Genomic DNA, 20,391 nt, shown 5'->3' with positions numbered 1-20,391 from the left:
TGGGCATCTCCAATGGTTATTAGCTGTTTCTTCTAATGAAGCTTTCCTCTGGAAAGGAAGTAAGGAATCTCTCAAGAAAACAAGAGAGTTTCTGGGGGTAGGGTGGTGGTTGTGGTGCACGCCTTTAATCCCAGCACTCAGGGGGCAGAGGCAGGTGGACCTCTGTGAGTTCCAAGCCAACCTAGTCTACAGAGCTAGTTCCAGGACAGCCAGGGCTACACAAAGAAACTCTGTCTTGAAAAATCAAAACCAAGGGCTGGAGAGATGGCCCAGAGGTTAAGAGCCCTCTTCTGGCATGCAGACAGCACACTGTATCCATAATAAACAAATAAACAATAAATTTTAAAAAAACAGAGAATACAAGAGCACTTTTACAGGAACTCACAAGACATTTACCAACTCCCTCCAGGTTACATAAAGAGAAAACACTTGCTGGAGACAGGGGATGCTTCAGCAGAGTTACCTACAAGCAGGGAACCCAGTCATGCAGCTTTCATGACTTGCCGCCCAGGCTGATGTGAGCCTTTGGCGATGCAGCTGCCTGAGTCACCTACACTTTTGTAAGTCACCCTTCATCCATTTTAATAGTTTATTTTCTTGTTGTTATGACAAACTACGTGACAGAAGGGACTTGAAGTGTGAAGTCATGGGATACCATGGCAGCAGGAATGCAGGCGGTCACTTTATGTCTGCAGTTGGAAACAGAAAGAGAAATGCTTACTCCCTGCCTTTTTTCTGTTTATTCAAGAACACAGCCCATGGAATAGTACTGTCCACATTTAGGAGAGGTCTTCTCCCCTCAGTTCCAATCTAGAAACTCCCTCACAGACATGCTCCAAGGTTTGTTTCCACGGTGACTGGAAATTCCACCAACTTAACAGTGAGATTAACCATCACACCCATGCTTTTGCCAGTAATTCTAATAAACTCACTGGTTCATGAGCTAGACTTGGGATTTTCTCTTTGGTCTGTCATTGATGTCCTATCTGGGGTGAACAGATGTTTGTTCACGTTCCCCAGGAAAAGCCATGCAACACCTGTGTGGTTCAGGCCAAGGCCAGAGAGACCAGGCTGAGGGAAGGGACTGTCAGGACCCAACTGCAAAGAACTTTGGAAGAAGGCGTCCTACACCTTGCCCAGACCTGAGATAAGGTCAGGAATTGGGACTCACACTGTCCATTTATCTGCCCTGATTCAGAGCATGGTGGTTACTCAGCAGGGACACAGATGGGTCAGATGTGAATGTGCCACCTTTAGGAGTCCAGGCAACATACATAGAGCTGTCCCAGAGTGGAGTGGAGGTAGAGGACAGTCGGGGGAGAACAGGGCTGATCTATCTACTCATCAAATAGGTCCTGATGTGTGCTGTACACAGTGGGAGGTCAGAATGCAGAGGTGCATTCACTAAAGAAGCAGCTGCTGCCCTTGGCACCTCAGGAAGTGGAAGTTGAGTAAGACCAGTCTCAGCACCTGCAGAGCATATGCAAAAGTCCTGAGACTAGCAGAGACTGTAGTACATTGGTCCATTAAGGGGGTTGGAGCCAGGTCCCACCTCCTGTTCTGCCTTGACTACTTCCCACAGAAAACAGGGATGTGTGTAGCTTGTGGTCACTTACTGAGCCTCACAGCCTGTGTTGCTCTGTCCTGGGGATGTACAGCTTCTCTGAATCTGCCCAGTAGGACTAAGGTCGTGTCCCACCTGGGGCCTTTCTGGATGTCTCAGGGCTGGGCAGTTTGGAGGTGCAGTCTTCTCCTGGGGTTCGACAGGTTAAAACTGTAGACATGCTATGCCCACTTTCTACTAGGAAGGAGCTCCTCCTATAGGGTCCTCTTGGGAACAGAGTTTGTGGTCCAAGGTGTAGATTGTGGGTCAGCACCTGGGAAAGGAAAGAAAAGGGACCATGAGCATTCCCCACATTGGGCCAAGCTAGCTGCTCACTTGGATGGATGTGGCTGGCGGGGGCCTTCAGTGGGGACATCTGCTGATTATCCTCCGCTGGGCAATAAGGCCTTCTGTATCTCCCAGGCTACCCTTGGCTGCACTCTGGGCCTGCCTAATCATCCCACCTCATTCTCAGCCTCACCTATCAGCATCTGTAGTAGAGTCTGAAGTGAGTCTCTTTCATCTGTCTGTCTCTGTGTGTGTATCTGTCCCTTTCATTCCATCACTCTTTCCCTCCATTTCCCCTTCCTTCCCTACCTCCCTTCTTTCCTATCCAAGATGAGGTCTCATTCTGCTATCCAGGCTGGCTTCAGACCTTTGGGCTTAAGTGATCCTCCTGCTTCAGCCTCCCAAGTGCAGAGGTCCCAGGCATGTGCTACTGTGTCAGCTTTATGATATTCTTTACTTTTTTCTTGTAAATATGGAATGCTTCATGAATTTGCATGGTATCCTTGTGTAGGGGCCATGTTAGTCTCTATATCATGCCAATTTCAGTATATGTGCTGCCAAAGGGAAAATGGGATATTCTTTCTTTAAAATGGAAAACTACAATCTGGTGAGATGGTTCAGCAGGTAAAGCTACTTGTCTTGCAAACTTAGCAACCTGAGTTAGGTTTTTGGAAGCCATATAAAGGTGGATGGAGAGAACTGACTCTATGAAATTGTCTTCTGACCTCTACACATGCTAGTCAGTGTGGGAAAAGGAACTATAGGACTTGGTCCTCAGCTAGTCCCAAGCCTCTGTGCAGACAGCTTGCTATGACTTCAGAGTAGACACTTAGCCCTTTCTTATCTCCTCTGAGGTGCCTAGTGAGGCTGGCTACATCACTGTCAAACTCCAGCTGCTGACCTGTCCCTGGATCATGGCTCATGTTGGAAAGCTAAGGTTAGGAACCCTGAAGTGTGTGGCCTTTCACTGGCTGCTTGATCTGGCCAGCAGCCAACTTGCGACTCAGCTTCTCCTATGAATTATCACAGGCAGAGTGAATGCCATCCAAGTAAAAAGGATGAGGTCAGAGAATACCAGCTTTTCTCTGCTTGGTAGATTTTGAAGGCTTCAGCATCTGCAATGTTTGGGCACTGGGTCAGGATATAGGAAATGGAAAGGTTATGAATTTTGGTCTCTAGCTACAGGAAACAAGGGCAGAAAACTATGTGTAAGTGAGTCTACCATTGGCTTGCTGCACAGAGACTGGTTGGGTCCAGATTGCTGCTTGGATGCTGTCTTTGTATAGATGACACTGATGGGAACATATCAGATGGCCCAAGTGGATGATGATCAAGATCTCACACTGAGTAGAAAGGAAAGGCTGGTGCTCAGAGTCTGCATTATAATGCCTACCTGCCACCTGCCACTCCTGAAACTTATACAGGTGCCACCCCATTACCGAACAGTGGCCGACCCTGTGAACTCAAATGCCTTTTACAAGCCACCACCATCAACTGTTTGTGAGGAAGAGACAAGGCTCATGAGTGGCAGGTGGCAAGCAGATATTAGAGTGCAAACTTAGAGCCTTTCCTTTCCACCCTTCGTGAAACCTTAGTCATTGTCCACTTGGGCCATGTAGATAAATGCATAAAATAGATCCAATACTCAAATCATAAAATTTAATGTGAAGCTCCACAACTTCTTTTGTGAATGTATTTTATTTTCTTATTATTTTTAATTTTTCTAGATAGGGTTTCACTGCGTGTCTCTGGATATCCTGGAACTTGATCTATAGACCAGGCTTGCCTTGAACTACCTGCCTCTGCCTACTGAGTGCTGGGATTAAAGGCGTGTGCCACCACCGCCCAGCCAAATGCACCTTCTAACTGTATAGAAATTCACTGAGTTGAATCTGATTAATTTTGGTGTGTGATGCTTTAATTTATTTGCAAGTTTTTCAACAAAAAAGTTTATAAAATAAAAATAAACATTACAGAGTGATATTAAAGAATTTCAGGGACTGAGGAGATGGCTCAGTGAATAAAGTACTTGCAACATAAGCCTGAGGACCAGAGTTTGGATCTCTAGGACCCACATAATGCAGGTGAGTGTGTGAGCCTACCTGTAATCACAGGATGTGGAAACAGTATCCTTAGAACAAGCTGGCTAGCTATACTACCTTGAATGGGCAAGCTCTGGTTTTAAGTGAAAAAATCTGCTTCAAAACATAAGGTGGGAATGAGCAAGGAAGAAATCTACATCAACCTCTGGACTTGTAGGCACATCCATTGCTAACGTGTACATACACACACACACACACACACACACACACACACACACAACCTGAACCCACACAATGCTAACTTGTATTCGTGTGTGTGTGTGTGTGTGTGTGTGTGTCTTAGAGTTTCTATTGCTGTGAAGTGACATCATGACTACAGCAACTCTTATAAAGGAAAACATTGAATTGTGGTGGCTTCCTTACAGTTCAGTGGTTTAGTCCATTATTGTCACGGAGGGAAGCAAGGCAGCATGCAGGCAGACATGGTGCTAGAGAAGGAGCTGAGAGTTCTTACTTCTTGACTCACAGGCAACAGGAAGTGGTCCGAAACACTGGGTGTGGCTTGAGCATATATGAGACCTTAAAGCCCACTTCCACAGTGACACACTTCCTCCAACCAGGCTACACCCACTGCAATAAAGCCACACCTCCTAATAGTGCCCTTCCCTTTGGGGACCATTTTCTTTCAAGCCACCACAGTGTGTGGTGTATGTGACATACACACACACACCACCAACACATACACTTGCAAAAAATATTTTTAGTAATAAAGGCTGGGAAATCTACAAACTATGTCCCCTAAATACAGTGGTTAACCTGAGAAAGACTGTCCCAAGCATCCACTTCAGTGTTCTAGATTCTTTCTTTCCTTTTTTTCTTCTTTTGAGACAGGAACTCATGTAGCCCAGGCTAGCCTCTAATTTGTTCTAAAGCCAAGGATGACCTTGAACTCCTGTTCTTTCTACCTCTACCTCTGAGTGTTAGGATTATAGGCATGTGCCACCACATATAGTCTAGTGCTCTGGATTTCAACCAAAGATGTTTATTCATCAAAAATGCTGAACTACAGGATAAAATCTTTGGATTTTATCCTGCTAACTCAGCAGAAAGGAACCAGGAAAATTCCAGTTCACACAGGAAGTGACAAGCAGCCAACACTGGCTCTGAGACTACACAGATGTTGCAATTATCTCACAAAGACTGTAAAGCAATGATTGTCAAAAAATGCATCAGCAAGCAACTATGAACACTTATAAAATAATGGAGAGTCAGGGTTGGATGAAATCCAATGTCAATTCATGACAAATACTCTTCACAAAGTAGAACCAGAAAGGAACATCTTCAGTCTAGTAAGGAGTGTGGATAAAGTTTTGACAGCCAGACTTGCATTGGCCTGGTTGCAGGATGGGACTCTTCCCTCTCACCACAATTACTCCATACCCACAAGAAGTCTACAAAAGTGATTGTTTTCGTAGAGGGGCTCAAGGAATCTAGGAAGAAGATATTTGGACGAATATGTGAGGGCAGCAAGATTGCAAGACACAAAATCAACACACAAAGATCAATGTGTAGGGGCTGGAGAGATGGCTCAGTGGTTAAGAGCACTGGCTGTTCTTCCAGAGGTCCTGAGTTCAATTCCCAGCAACCACATGGTGGCTCACAACCATCCGTAATGAGATCTGATGCCCTCTTCTGGCCTGCAAGCATACATGTAGGCAGAATATTGTATACATAATAAATAAATAAATCTTAAAAAAAAATTAATGTGCTTAGAGATACCAGCAACATCTAGTTAGAAGCAGAAAAAAAAGTATGTGTGTGTGTAGGTCAGAGATCAACCTCAGATGTCATTCTTCAGAACTTGTCCACTGTTTTCAAAGAGAAAAGTTGGCCAGGCAGTGGTGGTGCGTACTTTTAATCTCAGCACTTGGGAGGCAGAGGCAGGTAGATCTCTATGAGTTCAAGACTAGCCTGGTCCACAGAGTGAGTTCCAGGACAGCCAGGGCTGTTACACAGAGACATTCTGACTAACACACACACACACACACACACACACACACACACACACACACACAGAGAGAGAGAGAGAGAGAGAGAGAGAGAGAGAGAGAGAGAGAGAGAGAGAGAGAGAGCCCTATCTAGAGACAGTGTCTCACTGAGATTGGGTTTCGCTGATTAGGCTAGGCTAGCTGGTCAGCCAGCACCAGGGATCTACCTGTCACTGCAACCCCAACATAGAGATCACAAGTGTGTGATGCCAACCTTTCCAAGCTGATTTACAGGTTCCATGCACTCCCAATGAAAAATCAGTCAGGTGTTTTAAAGACAGAAACAAGCAGATGCTCAAGTCAAGTTGGAAAGACAAATTAAAATCACTAAAGTAGAATATAGAGAACTGTGCTGCTCCAATGTTAAATACTGAGGTCAAATTTTACATATGTTAAAACCAATTATTTTATTTTCAAGTAGTTTTTATGTATATGTCTGTGTCTGCATGTGCATCTGGAGCTGAGCTGGTCAATTCTGGCTATTCTATTTAACCAGCTTGCTTCAGGGATCTTTTGTTTCTGACTCTTGAGTGCTGGGCTAAGTGACTGCCATGCCTGCCCAGCTTTTATTAAGTTCTGGGGATGCAAACAATGGAAGGCTTATAATTTTCTTACTGTCATTTCTTAGCATGTACATATCAATTTATGGATTTTATTGCTTTAGAATGCTTGACTTTAAAAACAACTGTTAGGGATAGTTGGGACAGGATAGAGACGGGAAAGACTCTATGAGAACACAGGAAGGGAAAGAAGCCCCTCACCCTGGAATCCTTCAAGCAGTTTCAACACAACTGGTAAACTCAAAATTGCAGAAATAATGCCTATTCTAGAGACATCTCAAAGAAGATGTCAAAACAACAAACTGTGTTTACGCGGGGTCAGAATGTGTGTGCCCTTCAGGTTAACTACTAAAGCTCCACTAGTTCCTAAATCTAAGCAGCATGCTCATAAAACTACCTTACAATCTCAGCAAACAAATAAATAACACAATTCTTGGGCTGGAGAGGTGATTCAGCAGAACTGATTTATGTTCTTTTCGAGGACCAGAGTTTGGTTCCCAGCAACCATGTTGGGCAGCCCACAACTGCCTATAACTCCTGACCCAGGAGATCCAAATCCTCTCTGGCCTCTAAACTGTTAGGTTATTAAAAGACAGCTCTAGAGAAATGGAAGGCAGAGAGGTTTGGTCTAACCTGAGGTAGGATCATGCATATTCACATTGAGTGTTATAGCTGCTTTCTGCTAAGGAGGGCCTTTGTCAGAGAGGGTAGTTCTGGGCCCAAGTTTTAGGACAGCCAGGGCTACATAGAGAAACCATATCTCAAAAACCTGCCCTCACAAAAAAGAATTTTTTTAAACAAAAAGAGATAAAGTTTTAGACATGTTAGCATTCCCACTGTTTGTAATCTGTACTGAAATCCACGTTGCAGGAAAGGCAGTAGACTCATGCCTTTGAGTCATAGTGAAAGCTTGGGAACCCGAAAATGATTTTGGGTTAAAAGCATGAACACTCTTTCCAGAGGTTTGGATATATAGATTGGATAGAGTGTGAGAATCAAAGTTACATTTTAAGTTTTAATTACTATGCCTAAGAGATCCTTGAAACAAAAATGCCTCTGATCTGTAAGCCCCTTGACCGAGAACAGATAGTTCCTGAAATGCTGGAGGCTGTTGTTTATGCGAGATAACAGTCAATTATTTTCACTCCCCTAAACAAGCTTGTTTGAACCCTCTGCCCTGGATATGCTTGATCACATGCAGGATGGAGGGTCATGGGCAGGAAATACATCAGGATGCACACTTGCCCCTGATTGGACCTGAGGGGAAATGTGAATTGTGGGTTTCGCCTTTTAAGCCCCTGAAAACCATGACTCAGGGCCATTTTCTGGAAACTCAGAGATGGACCTGGCCAGAGCTCATCTACCTGGCCAGTTTTTAATTAAAGCTTGCTTCAAATTTGGCTTTAAATGGTGGTAGTGGTCTTATTCTCGACTGGTGGGATTAACAAGAGATATAATGAGAAGCAATTTTTAAATCTATACTTAGAAGGCAATCAAAGGAAATTTGAAATTTTGAACTTGTAACTGTGATAATATTAACAGTACTTTACCAGAGCTAGATTAATAGCTTATCAGAACTTTATTGATTATTAAAATTCTGAACTTCTGAAGTCTTAATATAACAATAGCATAGAGGGGGGGAAAATCTGAAGCATTTTTCATTTTTTTAAATATACCTTAAAACACTTTCTTAGACCTTCAGAACTGACAGAGATCTAGTAGCTCTGGGGAAGTGAGGCTTGAGACCTGATTTTTAAATACGAAGAGAACTGAGAAGCAGCCTTGAGGGAGGAGCTGGTGAGCTTGCTGCTGTTAAACTGACAAAGCTGTCATTAGCCTAGTAGTCAGCACCATCAGAGACCTGAGAAGGAGAAATTTCTCCAGAGGAAGCAGGAAGCATAGACCAAGCAGCTCTTGAATCTGTTAAAAATGACACTTACTGGCTACCTAGACAGCCACCCTAGGTTCCTCCATGGTAATCTTGATTTTGTTGGGGGCAGAGGTCCCAGGTCCAGAAGATCTGTCAGACTTTTCCTGTGGAGGAGGGACTTGGGGGACTGGCCTACCTTGTCTAGACAGAATAGGGCGATCAACTCCCCAGTGTCTTGCTTGTCCACAGTTTGGACAGGGTCCTGGGGGTGGGCAAGGTGAAGGGCAGTTTTTCACCCAGTGGCCACCTTAGCCACATTTAAAGCAAGCTCCAGGTGGAGTTCTTCTGTGTCTCATCATCTTCTTTGGAGGAGATCTTAGGGCTGCTACCAGGAGCTGGCACTTCTCTCTATCACAGGAAGCTTTTTCTGTCTTTTCTTACTCCTCCCTTCCATTAAAAGCCTTAAATATCATATTCATCAGATCTCTGAAAAGTTTTGAGGACCATTATCTATTAAGTATATCTAAACTAAACAAACTTTGCTTGTTTTTAGTTACTTATTTTAGGCTTAACTTTGAGAACATATATAGAAGGCTAAATAAATCTTATTCCTATAATTAGTTACATTAGTACTTAGCATGACTACAAGTATAGTTCTGAACACATTAAAGAATTTGATCATTTATAAGGTGACTGACTATTAACTTGCATGTCTTAATTATCTTTAACAGTTTATAATAAGTTAGTAGGTTTTATAAGAGTAGGACTTTACATTTTATCCCTGTTAGGTTTAGCCTTAAAAAATATTTTATTGAATATTGAATTGAAGCTCTTTTAGTATAAAAAAAACCTTTTAATTGTAATGCACCATTACAGACTATCACAGGGTTTTTTGTATGACTTAGTTTATCCAAATAGATAAAGCTTAATAAAATGAGCAAAGACAAAGAAGCTAGACTCTGAACCTGAGTAGACCTTAGGAATTTATAAATTTTACTTATCAGATTATATGTTATTTATCAAAACATGTTGTTAACTTATCTAAATTTTCCAAAAGCTTGGTGTTAAATAGTTAGTAAAGACACAAGTAGTTAGACATACATCTTAAATCAGATTTTGTTAATCTGAGTAGACTTTACAACCTTAAATTTTTGTCATCATACAAAAATCCATACCAACCCAAATTATTTTAGAGACTTGTTGTTGCTTTCTTATTCTAAAGAGAGATACAATGACAACTAAGGGCTCAGTAGGATTGAGAAGTGTTATAATTGTTGCTTTATGCCATGTGGTCATCTTAAGATGGTGAACTCACTGAGGCATAAGCTCTTTAACCTTAGTAAAGATGGCTGCTAGTAACATAGTTACTTCTGTCTTGATGAGGTCATCAGCCAAGATGGAGGTAAGTCACATGGTTGCTGTTTAAAACATGTTTTCCTAGTAGATCTATTTTTTAACAAGAGTTGAATACATTTTATATATACATGTACAGTATCTATCTATCATCTATCTATCTATCTATCTATCTATCTATCTATCTATCTATCTATCTATCTATCTATCTTTTTTGTTTTGTTCTGTTTTATTTTGTTTTTCAAGACAGAGTTTCTCTGTATAACAGTCCTGGCTGTGCTGGAAGTTGCTTTGTAGACCAGGCTGACCTTGAACTACCTCCTGAGTGCTGGGATAAAAGACGTGTGCCACTACCACCCAGCCATATACAATATATTCTAAACCAGAGTTGAATCACATATATAGGATATTGTAACAAATTAAAATTCCTATGTATAGGCTTTAACTATAAGCCTTTTGTTATAATTTTTTTTTTTTTTTGAGACAGGGTTTCTCTGTAACAGCACTGGCTGTCCTAGAACTCACTTTGTAGACCAGGAAGTCCTTGAACTCACAGAGATTTGCCTGCTTCTGCCTTCTGAGTGCCGAGACTAAAGGTGTGCACCACCACCACCTGGTTTGTTAAAAGTTTTAAGCTAAATTTTGTTACAGATTTTATCGATTCTTTAACCACACCCAACGATTTTACAAATTCTGAGGTAAAGACTGTTTACACAATAATTTTAAATGATTTCTTGAGTTCAGAGCACAGAGAAATCACAGAGATAAAAGATTTAAGAGTGGAAAGTTGTAAACCTTACAATAAGAGGCTTTGGGATCATTTGCTTGTGAAGTGGTAGGAGTTGTTATAGTCTGTGAGAATTTGGAACTCAAGTGCGCCATCTTTGGAAATCGGGCTCTACTGAAGCCAGGCTGTTTTCAGTAAGACAGTGAGCTTTAAGAAAATCTCTGAGTCTGAGAAAGGAATTGAGTCCAAGGGGAAAAGGAGGAAGGGTCACTAAAAGAACTCTGCCATAGAGAGGATTAGGCAGCTAAGAGACAGAGAACAGTGTAGCCTTAAGGGACAAGGAGGAACAAGTAAGAACTCCACTTGAGGGAGAGTGACAATATGTCAGAAGTCACAAGGGCTTAGAGAAAGTGCAGGACTTCCAGGAGGGAGTTGAGGCCCAGAAAGACTCAAGGAAGCTGTGGGACTTATCAGGCAGCTTCTAGGGGGAGGGAAGGAAACTCACAATGTACAGGTCCAGGAGGGCACAAGGAGAGATAGAGCAGGTAGCTCTCAGAGAATGGGGCAAGGAAAGGGTTGCAGAACCAGGAGCATGCAGAAAAGCTGAGAGAAGCCATGAAGGAACAGAGGGGATAACGTAGTAACAAGAATTTCAATCTTGGATGTCCCCAAGAAGACTGAGAGACTTGTCAGATAGAAATGTCCAAAATCACAGAGGAGAGGCATTCCTTTTTACATGATAGGGGCCTGGTAAGGTGAGGAAGCTTCCTTGCACACCATTGCGGCTTTCGTAGTAAAAGTAGACAAAGCAGGGAACTCCATAGTGACACTCACCCAGTAGAAGGGTAGAGAGAAGTAGTTAGAGCAAGTTGTAGGGAGTTTTCCTGTGCTGCAGCCACTCCCAAATAATCACTCAGAAACTTAATATTAATTGTAAATGCTCAACTGATAGCTCAGGCTTATTACTAACTAGCTCTTACAACTTAAATTAACCCATTTTTATTAATCTGTGTATTTCCACGTGGCTCATGGCTTTACCTGTCCTCCAGCATGTCTTGCCCCCTCTGTGTCTCCTGGAGACTCCACTGACTCTTCTCTTCTTCCTCCCAGCATTCTCAGTTTGGCTGTCCTGCCTATACTTCCTGCCTGGTTACCAGCCAGTCTGTTCTTTATTAACCAATGAGTGTTGCTGGAGTTTTCTCCAGGCCTGTCCAGCCCCATGGACCCCACAACCGCTCATAAAATAATCACTCAGAAACTTCTGTTAATTAAACTGCTCAGCCATTAGCTCAGGCCTACCATTGTCTAGCTCTTACACTTATATTCAGACCATTTTCATTAATCTATATGTCGCCATGTGTTCCATGGCTTTACCTGCTGCCTTTACATGCTGCTCCCTGAACAGCAGGCTGGCATCTCCCCCAGACTTCCACCTCCCAGCCTCCCTTTTCTGTTTGTCCCACCTATCATATACTTCCTGCCTAGCTACAGGCCAATCAGCATTTTATTTATCAATTAATCATAGCAACATATATTTATAACATACATCCCATAGCAAATGAGGGTAATATACATTCACAGTGTACAGAAGAATTATTACGCAGCAGCAGGTAGGGGAGAAAACAGCTGGAGAGGTGCACTGGGAGAGGCTTTTGGAAAAGTGAGGGTTCCAATAGAGAGAGAGATGTAGGCAGAATTTTCCTGTTCCAGCAGCCACTCCCAAATAACTACACAGAGGCTAATTGTAAATTGATACTAATTGTAAATGTTCAGCTAACTCAGTTGGTAGAGCATGAGACTCTTAATCTTAGGGTAGTGGGTTCATATGGGTTAATTTAAATGTAAGAGTTAGCTAGTAACACACCTGAGCTATTGACTGAGCATTTATAATTACTATTAAGCCTCTGAGTGGTTCCTTGGGAGAGGCTGGGGAGGGGACAGAAACTTCCATCTACAGAGAGGAGCAAGTGTCTTAGTAAGTAGTATTGCCCATGTGGTGGGGCCCCAAAGGGCTTAGCAAGAGTTCTGTGCTAGCTCAGTTAGGAATAGATAGAAGTTTGCAGGCCCAGCAGAAATGATGGGCAGTCTTGCTCTGGGTGTGGTTGTAAGCCAGAGCCTTAAGAAAGATTTAAGTGAGCTGGGAGTTTCCAGACCATGCCACCATTCCATCTTATGGTATTATTTAAATTGGTTTAGATATTAAAAATTGAAAGTTCTGAACTTGGGCCTGCAGTGACCAGTCATCTAATGTATATTGAGGCCAGATTTTCATTGAAATGTGAAGGAGAGTTGCTGGTTTCAATTTTACAGATTTTTTGAGCAGATGAGGGACAAAGGCAAAAACAGGGATCAATCTTCAGTTGCTTAGAGTGTCCTCTCTCTCTATATATATATATATGGGTTAATTTAAGATATAAAAACTAGATAGCAAGAAGCCTGCCACAGCCATACAGTTTATAAGTAATATAAGTAATATAAATCTCTGTGTGTTGAGGTGGTATTGTGTTCCCCGAAATATTGTGCACCCTAATAAACTTATCTGGGGTCAGAGACAGAACAGCCACAATATTAAACATAGAGGATAGGCAGTGGTAGCACATGCCTTTAATCCTAGCATTCCAGAGGCAGGAATCCATGTGTTCAAGGATACAGCCAAGCATGGTGACTCATGCCTTTAATCCCAGGGAGTGAGGCAGAAAGCAGAAAGATATATAAGGCATGAGGACCAGAAACTAGAAGCATTTGGCTGGCTAAGCTTTCAGGCTTCTAGCAGCAGTTCAGCTGAGATTCTTTCTGGATGAGGACTCAGAGGCTTCCAGTGTGAGGAAACAGGATCAGCTGAGGATCTGGTGAGGCAAGGTGAGGTGGCTGTGGCCTGTTCCGTCTCTCTGATCTTCCAGTGTTTACCCCAATAACTGGCCTCAGGTTCGATTTTATTAATAAGAACTTTTAAGATTTATGCTACAGTGTGTTTACTTGGCTGAGGGACTGGCAGGTGAGAGAGATTTGTCCTGACTGTGGGCCAGGCAGGACCAGGAAAACTTCAGCTATACTAGTAGGCTTAAATTTCCCATCTCAAGTTTCAACACCATTGTCTTAGATTATTAAAAGACAATTGTAAAAAGATGGAAGGTGGGAAGAAAGAGAGACTTGGTCTGACCTTAGACAGCACTATGTTTACTCATGGTGAAGGGGTATCTTTGTCATGTGTTTGGATGACCAAAATTCCTACAGAAGAAGATGGGATGCAGCCAGTAGTCTGCAAGGGAAGCTGGGAAGTGTAGTCCTTCAGTAGGGAACTATCACAAGCACAAACATCTGGCACAGGTTCATACACACACATACAGAAATAAAAATAAATATTTAGCCGGGCGGTGGTGGCGCACGCCTTTAATCCCAGCACTCGGGAGGCAGAGCCAGGTGGATCTCTGTGAGTTTGAGGCCAGCCTGGACTACCAAGTGAGTCCCAGGAAAGGCGCAAAGCTACACAGAGAAACCCTGTCTCGAAAAACCAAAATAAATAAATAAATAAATAAATAAATAAATATTTAAACAATTTTTTAGAAGGCAGAGAGATGCTCAGTGGATATAGGTGCTTGGTGCCACACATGACAAGCTGAGTCCCATCCTCAGATAACACATGGTGGGAGAGGACCAACTCCTGAAAGTTGTCCTCTGACCTCCACAAGCAGTCCATGACACTCATAAGCACACACATTTGCACATATGCACACTATATAAATATAAAAAAGTTCTTTAAGAGAAATAAACTAGCTTATATATATGTTTTTATTACATTAATTTATTAATTTATTTTTGTATGTGTACACACTTGTGTCACAATCAGAAGACAGAAAACAACTTTGGCAGCCAACTCTCTCTTTCTGCCATGTGGGAATCAAAGTCAGGTCCTGCTTCATGGTCAAAAGTATCTTTACCAACAATCTCTGAAATAGCTCTATACACACTTATCATTTGTGCCATGCATTTATGTGGAGCGCCATGCTAAGCAAAGCACTGCAGATTATAAAATCAAAATGTTGATCAGTTCTGAAAAATGTTGAAGATGCTGTTTCCTGCAGTATCAAATATTTGGCAGAGATTTAATTCTTTATGTAAAAACAAACAAGCACACTTATCTCATAAGTAGTAAAATTTGCTTTTTCCTTAATAAATGGTAAAATTATACATTATATAATAAATGGTAAAGTTATATAAACTTGTAATTTTTTTATTATTTATTATCAATGAACATTTGATTTATATACTTATTTCATATACTTATATCCCAAGGGATATGTAAAATTTCTCAGACGAAAAGGGATCACAAGCCGGGCACTGGTGTCACATGCCTTTAATCCCAGCACTTGGGAGGCAGAGCCAGGTGGATCTCTGTGAGTTCAAGGCCAGCCTGGTCTATATAATGAGTTCCAAGACAGCCAGGGCTACATAGAGAAACCCTGTCTCAAAAGACAAAAAAGAAAAGGGTCAAAAGTGGAAAAAGATTAAGATACTGTGAGGAGGAGGATGCTAGACTTTTGGACACTTCTCCTGGTGTCCCAGCATAATCTTGGAAGTGATACAGACCCAGTCTTTGATTTGCATGAAGGAATGTTGTGATTGATGCAAACACCCTGGCCAGACCCCTTAGGAGGCTCTAGGTGCAGATTGTCTGCTCATTTTGTAGGCTGGCAGGGAGATGCCCTCTTTTGCTGCCCCCTGGTGTTACAACACAGGGCCCAATCAAATGCTTCTCTCTGGTGATTTTTCTGACCGACTTTTGATCACCATTGATGGAGAGAGCTGAGCTGGAAACAGTGCAAAGGCAGCGTCAGTGGCCGAGGTGGCTGTAGCCAAGGGCTGGTGACAGCATTTACTGTGATGAGTGTTAGCTGAAGAGTTCAAGGGAACGATTAGGGTAGAAACAATGAGGACGAGGTGGTAGAGACTGTGAAAGACGCTGAAAGTAAAAGGTAGTTAAGAGAGGGTAGGAACTGAGGATGAACAGGACAGAAAGGAGAGAAATGGCATGCCTGGGTGGCTGCAGGCATTCCAGAAAGTCTTCAGGGCCCAGGGTCTCAGATACCCTAGACCAAAAGCTCGACCCTATACTGACACCCTAGGCTAGGGGTGGAATGCTTGCTGTGGAGCTACGAGTCCAATACTCAAGGCCTGTATGACAGCTGTCACACTAGAAGATGCCACCTAGTGCCACTTTATTGCTACCTGCTGCAGCCATTTAGCTTCTGGAAGCAGAGGGTTCCAAAGCTACCAAACACCAGGCTAATGGTGAGTAAAGCCCAGAGCCATAAACCTCCAAACTGAGAGCCTAGGACTGTAAGTCTCTGGTTTCTACGTGGGTTGTGTCTATAGGCCTCTGGATTCTAGCTCTGAGCACTTGTTCAGGATTGCCTGAACAAGAGAAGTCTCTCCAAACCTGTCCACTGTCATATCTGGGAAGAGAAAAAGGGCCCCAGACAGAGGGTTTTAACACCCCAGCCTCCAAACTGCTCTGTCTGGAAATTTCAGACACAGTGTGACTTTTGTGTCTCAGCAAAATGTTTCCAAGATTCATCCACATTGTAGCGAGTATCAGAAATTCATTTCTTTTAATGGCTATATATATTTAACTGTATATAAATACAGCTCAATCTGTTGATGGATATTCAAGTCATTTGTCTTCTGGCTGTTAGGAATACTGCTGCCATGAACATGGTGCATACGTGGAGTTGGTTCTACCTTAGGGAGGGTTCCAAAGATCGAACCCAGGCCATCAGACTTGTATTGTCAAGTTCCAAGTGTTGTACCTGCTGAGTCATCTCATTGACTCCTCTATGATGTTTATATATGGTGTTCGTAAGGGTCCGTTCTTTTACACAGTGTTCTTCCAGATACTACCTTATTAGCAAGATAGTGAAGGTGTTGGTGAGAACAAAAATCTATCAGTCAATGAAACCAGACGGAGAGTTTAGAAAATCCTGATAAATGTCTTTAAGTGTGCTCTAAGAAACCACAGGAGCAATTCAATGGAGAAAATATAATCTTTTCCCCCCTCTTTTTTGAGATAGGGTTTATGATGCAATTCAGACTAGCCTCAGACTTGCTATCCTCTTGCCCGTAGTCTGAGTTACAGGATCATAGGGGTGTGCTATCTGACTAGGTAAGTGTCATCTTTTCAGCAAATGGTGCTGGGAGGAGTGGCCATCCAAAGGAAAACAAAAACAAAAACAAAGCAAGCAAACAAACAAACCCCCCAAACTAAAAAATCCAAAAAACTTTGATTTACACCTCATACAAAAATCAACTACAGACCAGGCATGGTAGCATACTCCTTTAATAGGAGGCAGAGATAGGCAGATTTCTGTGAGTTCAAGGCCAGCCAGGACCACACAGTGAGACCCTATCTCAACAAACAAACAAATCAACCACACAACTAAGGCTGGATAGGACATGGACCCTAGGGTGAAACACACTACTATTATTCTGCTAAATGAACACAGCAATAAGATGACTCCCAGTGACATATGACATGCCCATATATCGGTGCCTTGCTCAACCCTCATTAGAGAAGCTTCTTCTTGCAGTAGATGGCAATTATCACAGAGACCCACTACTGGCCATCATACAGAGAATCAGAGATTTTAGAATGCTCAACCTTAAAGGGGATGTTGTGTCACACCTCTCCCGACAAGGCTCAGGGATCCATGCGGAGGTAGGGGCAGAAAGATTGTAAGAGCAAGAGGTGGTGGATGACTTCAAGGAAACAATGTTTTCAAAACACAATCGGACAGTTGCACATATGAACTCACAAAGACTGTGACAGCCTTCAAAGACTGTCATAGTTTCCAGGTTACAGACCTGTGTAAATTCAAGCCAGGCAAAATCCAAGTATGGGGGATGAGAGGTTGGCATGAAGTCCACCCTTGGTAAGCACTGTTAACATTTGGTTGTTGCTAGGAGAATGAAAGTCAGTTTTTTCAATGAAGTGATACCTTGACTATAGACCACACTCCAGACACTCCAGAGCCTGGGAGTAGTTGGCCAATACAAACTAGACTCAGGTTTTGTTGTTGTTGTTTGAGAGAGAGAGAGAGAGAGAGAGAGAGAGAGAGAGAGAGAGAGAGAGAGAGAGAGAGAGAGAGAACATAAGCGTTCATTAAGTTGGGTGGATAGAGAAGAGGGGAAGAATCTAGAAGGAGTTGAGGCAGAGGGGTAAATATGATCAAAATATATTGTATAAAGTTTTCAAAGAATAAGCCAGGCATAGTGTCATACACCTTTAATTCCAGCACTTGAGAGGCAGAGGCAGGCAGATCTCTGTGAATTCCAGGCTAGCCTGGTCTACATAGTGAGTCCCAGTACTACTCTAGTAGCCTAGAGTGAGATTGTCTCAAAAAGCCAAAAAAAAATTTCTCAAAGAATAAATAAAAACATTGCTAGAGGGTTGGGGATTTAGCTCAGTGGTAGAGCCCTGGGTTCTGTCCTCAGCTCCAGAAAAAAATTGCTAAAAGTCAGATATACAAATGGGTAACAGGCAAGTATGACTGTGACTGGGACCACCCAATGTAAAAACAGCATGCCGTTCCAGATGTACACACTGGGTTACTTCGAAGTTAAAAACTTAGTTTATATTATTAATGTTACTTTTTAAGAGACTGGGTCAAGGAAGTCTCATATAGTCAGTCTTGGAGCTGTTGGGGCTGCAGGTGTCCTCCACCATGCTGGAAAAACACGGTGAACAATACTGTTAAGAGATTGAAAAACAACCTATAGACTAGAAGAAAAAACTTTCAAATCACGCATCTGTAAAGAACTTGTGCTCACAATCTATAAAGAACTCTCAAAACTTGACACAAAAAGATAAATAGCTCAAATTAAACTGGGTCAAGGACTTGACTAGACCTTTCTCCAGAGATCTACAAAAGCCAATCATTACGAGAAAAGATGTTCAGTGTCTCTGGTCACTAGGGAAACTTAACTCTTCTTGTTGGCTGGCAGCCTGGAAGCCCCTTAGTAATGCAGACGCCCTCCTGGTTTCCTCCCACCCAGCAGGAGCATCTGCCATGTAGGCTACAAGATAGAGCCTGGAGGTAACCATTGCTCTCATATCCCAGCAGCTCAGTCTCAGGGTCCTGTGAACCAAGACAGAGAAATATTCAAGGGTGTGCATCATTGGATTTCACCCAGGCTGAGGCCACCACATGGCTGAATAGAGGGAAAATTCTAGAAAATAAGCAGCACTGAGCAGCAATGGATCCAGCCAGCATGTGTGGGCCTCCTCATTTATTTATTTACTTGAGGAAGGACTTCAATTTATAGTAAGCTTGCCCTAGATACATCCAGCCCAGGTTCAATATAAGCCCATTGGAAGCCTTGCAGGGGAGATGGAGGCGGAAGGCTGAATGGAACTCAGGAGGAGTCACATGGGTGGCTTAACATCTTGGAAAGCAGTCTGCATAAGTCTGGTAACTGAACATCAATTGAACAAAGGCCAGCCATCTTCAGAGGAGATCATAGAACTCAGAGCCACTTCCCAAAGTTCTGTATACAGTGAAGGGACACCAGATACATGAAGAATGAGAGCACTGCCATCCACAGTGAGGGAAGTCAGTCAGTCACCGAGTCACCAAGGGCTTCCAGCTGCTCCTGACTGGTCCCTGTTGCCTGGAGAACAGATTCTGTTTGGGTCCAATGATGATATTGATATATATCCTGCGCACCATCACAGGGGTTGAATTTAGAGTCAAGAGGCAGTACACCAAAGTCTTTGACCCTCTGTTTCAGAACTATAACACATGATGTGTACACACCTGTTTATGGCAGGTTTGCTTGTAGCACGTTAAAGCTGTTTGGAATAATATTCAGCCACAAAAACAAATTATAGCATCTGGCACAGTGTGGCTGAATCTCACAGCCAGGGTGATGTACACTGTAGTGTGGATGTTAAATACTTTCAAAGGCCCATGTGTTTGTAGGCTTGGACCCTAAGGTGGGACTGTTGGGAGATAGTGGTTTCTTTAGAGCAGAGGCCTAGGAGAAGGTCTTTAGGATAGTGGAATGTGCCCTTGAGGAGGATTGGGAGACCTAGCCTCTCTCTCTTTTTGCTTCCTGGATAGGAGGTGAGTAATTTTGTTCTCTGCCACAGTGTGCTGCCTTGGCATGGGGCCATTTTGCCATGGAACCCCAAAGCTGAAGGCAGATGATACTTTCGCTTTATTAGCAGCTCATATCAGGTGTCTGTTATGTTGACAGGAAGCTGATGAGCAGGGAGGGGAGTCAGATAGAGGATGAAGACTGGAGGCTCCAGTTTGTACTGTTTAAAACAGCTCTAACAAATCTGTGTCAGGGGTCCTCATAGGGGTGGCCACTGAGAGGTGGCCATTATCAGGAGAGGCACAAGAGAGCGATCTGGATGTTGATTCCAAGGGTGTGTTTACTCTCTGGACACTAAAAAAATATGGTCTTTCCTGTGCAAATCCGAGTTTGTTCACCTTCTTTTAAAAGGATCTACATGGGACTAGAGAGATAGCTCAGTAGTTAGGAACATGTGCTGCTCTTCAGGAGGACTATTTCCAACACCAACATTGGGTAGCTTACAACTGTCTGTAACTCCAGTTCCAGGGGATTCAATGTCTGAGTTGCACTTACATGTATAGACACACACTCAGATCTCAGATAAGTAATTTAAAATAAAATAAATCTTTTTTTTTTTTTTTTAAGGACTGTACCCTCTCCATGTTGTACCTCCTCTGCGTCCCTTTGCCCTCAGGTATGACTCTTTGTGGCATGGATGATGGCCTCCCAGGAATTCTCCTGGATCATGTAGACCATGTTTACTTCTAAGGTTGGCTGTTCCCTGCAGGGTTCCTGCCTACTGTAAAGCAATTTTTTTCAAGGGGT

General features: G+C 42.8%; 1 pseudogene; it reads right to left on the bottom strand.

The window, feature by feature from the left end:
- Positions 1-2,357: 2,357 nt before the first annotated feature.
- Positions 2,358-2,458, bottom strand: LOC131910134 (U6 spliceosomal RNA; annotated as a pseudogene).
- Between the last annotated feature and the right edge of the window lie 17,933 nt (positions 2,459-20,391).

Source organism: Peromyscus eremicus, chromosome 4 (assembly GCF_949786415.1).
Source record: "Peromyscus eremicus chromosome 4, PerEre_H2_v1, whole genome shotgun sequence".
NCBI lineage: Eukaryota > Metazoa > Chordata > Mammalia > Rodentia > Cricetidae > Peromyscus > Peromyscus eremicus.
Note: the sequence above shows the minus strand (reverse complement) of the source record. Positions and strands in the feature narration are given on the sequence as shown.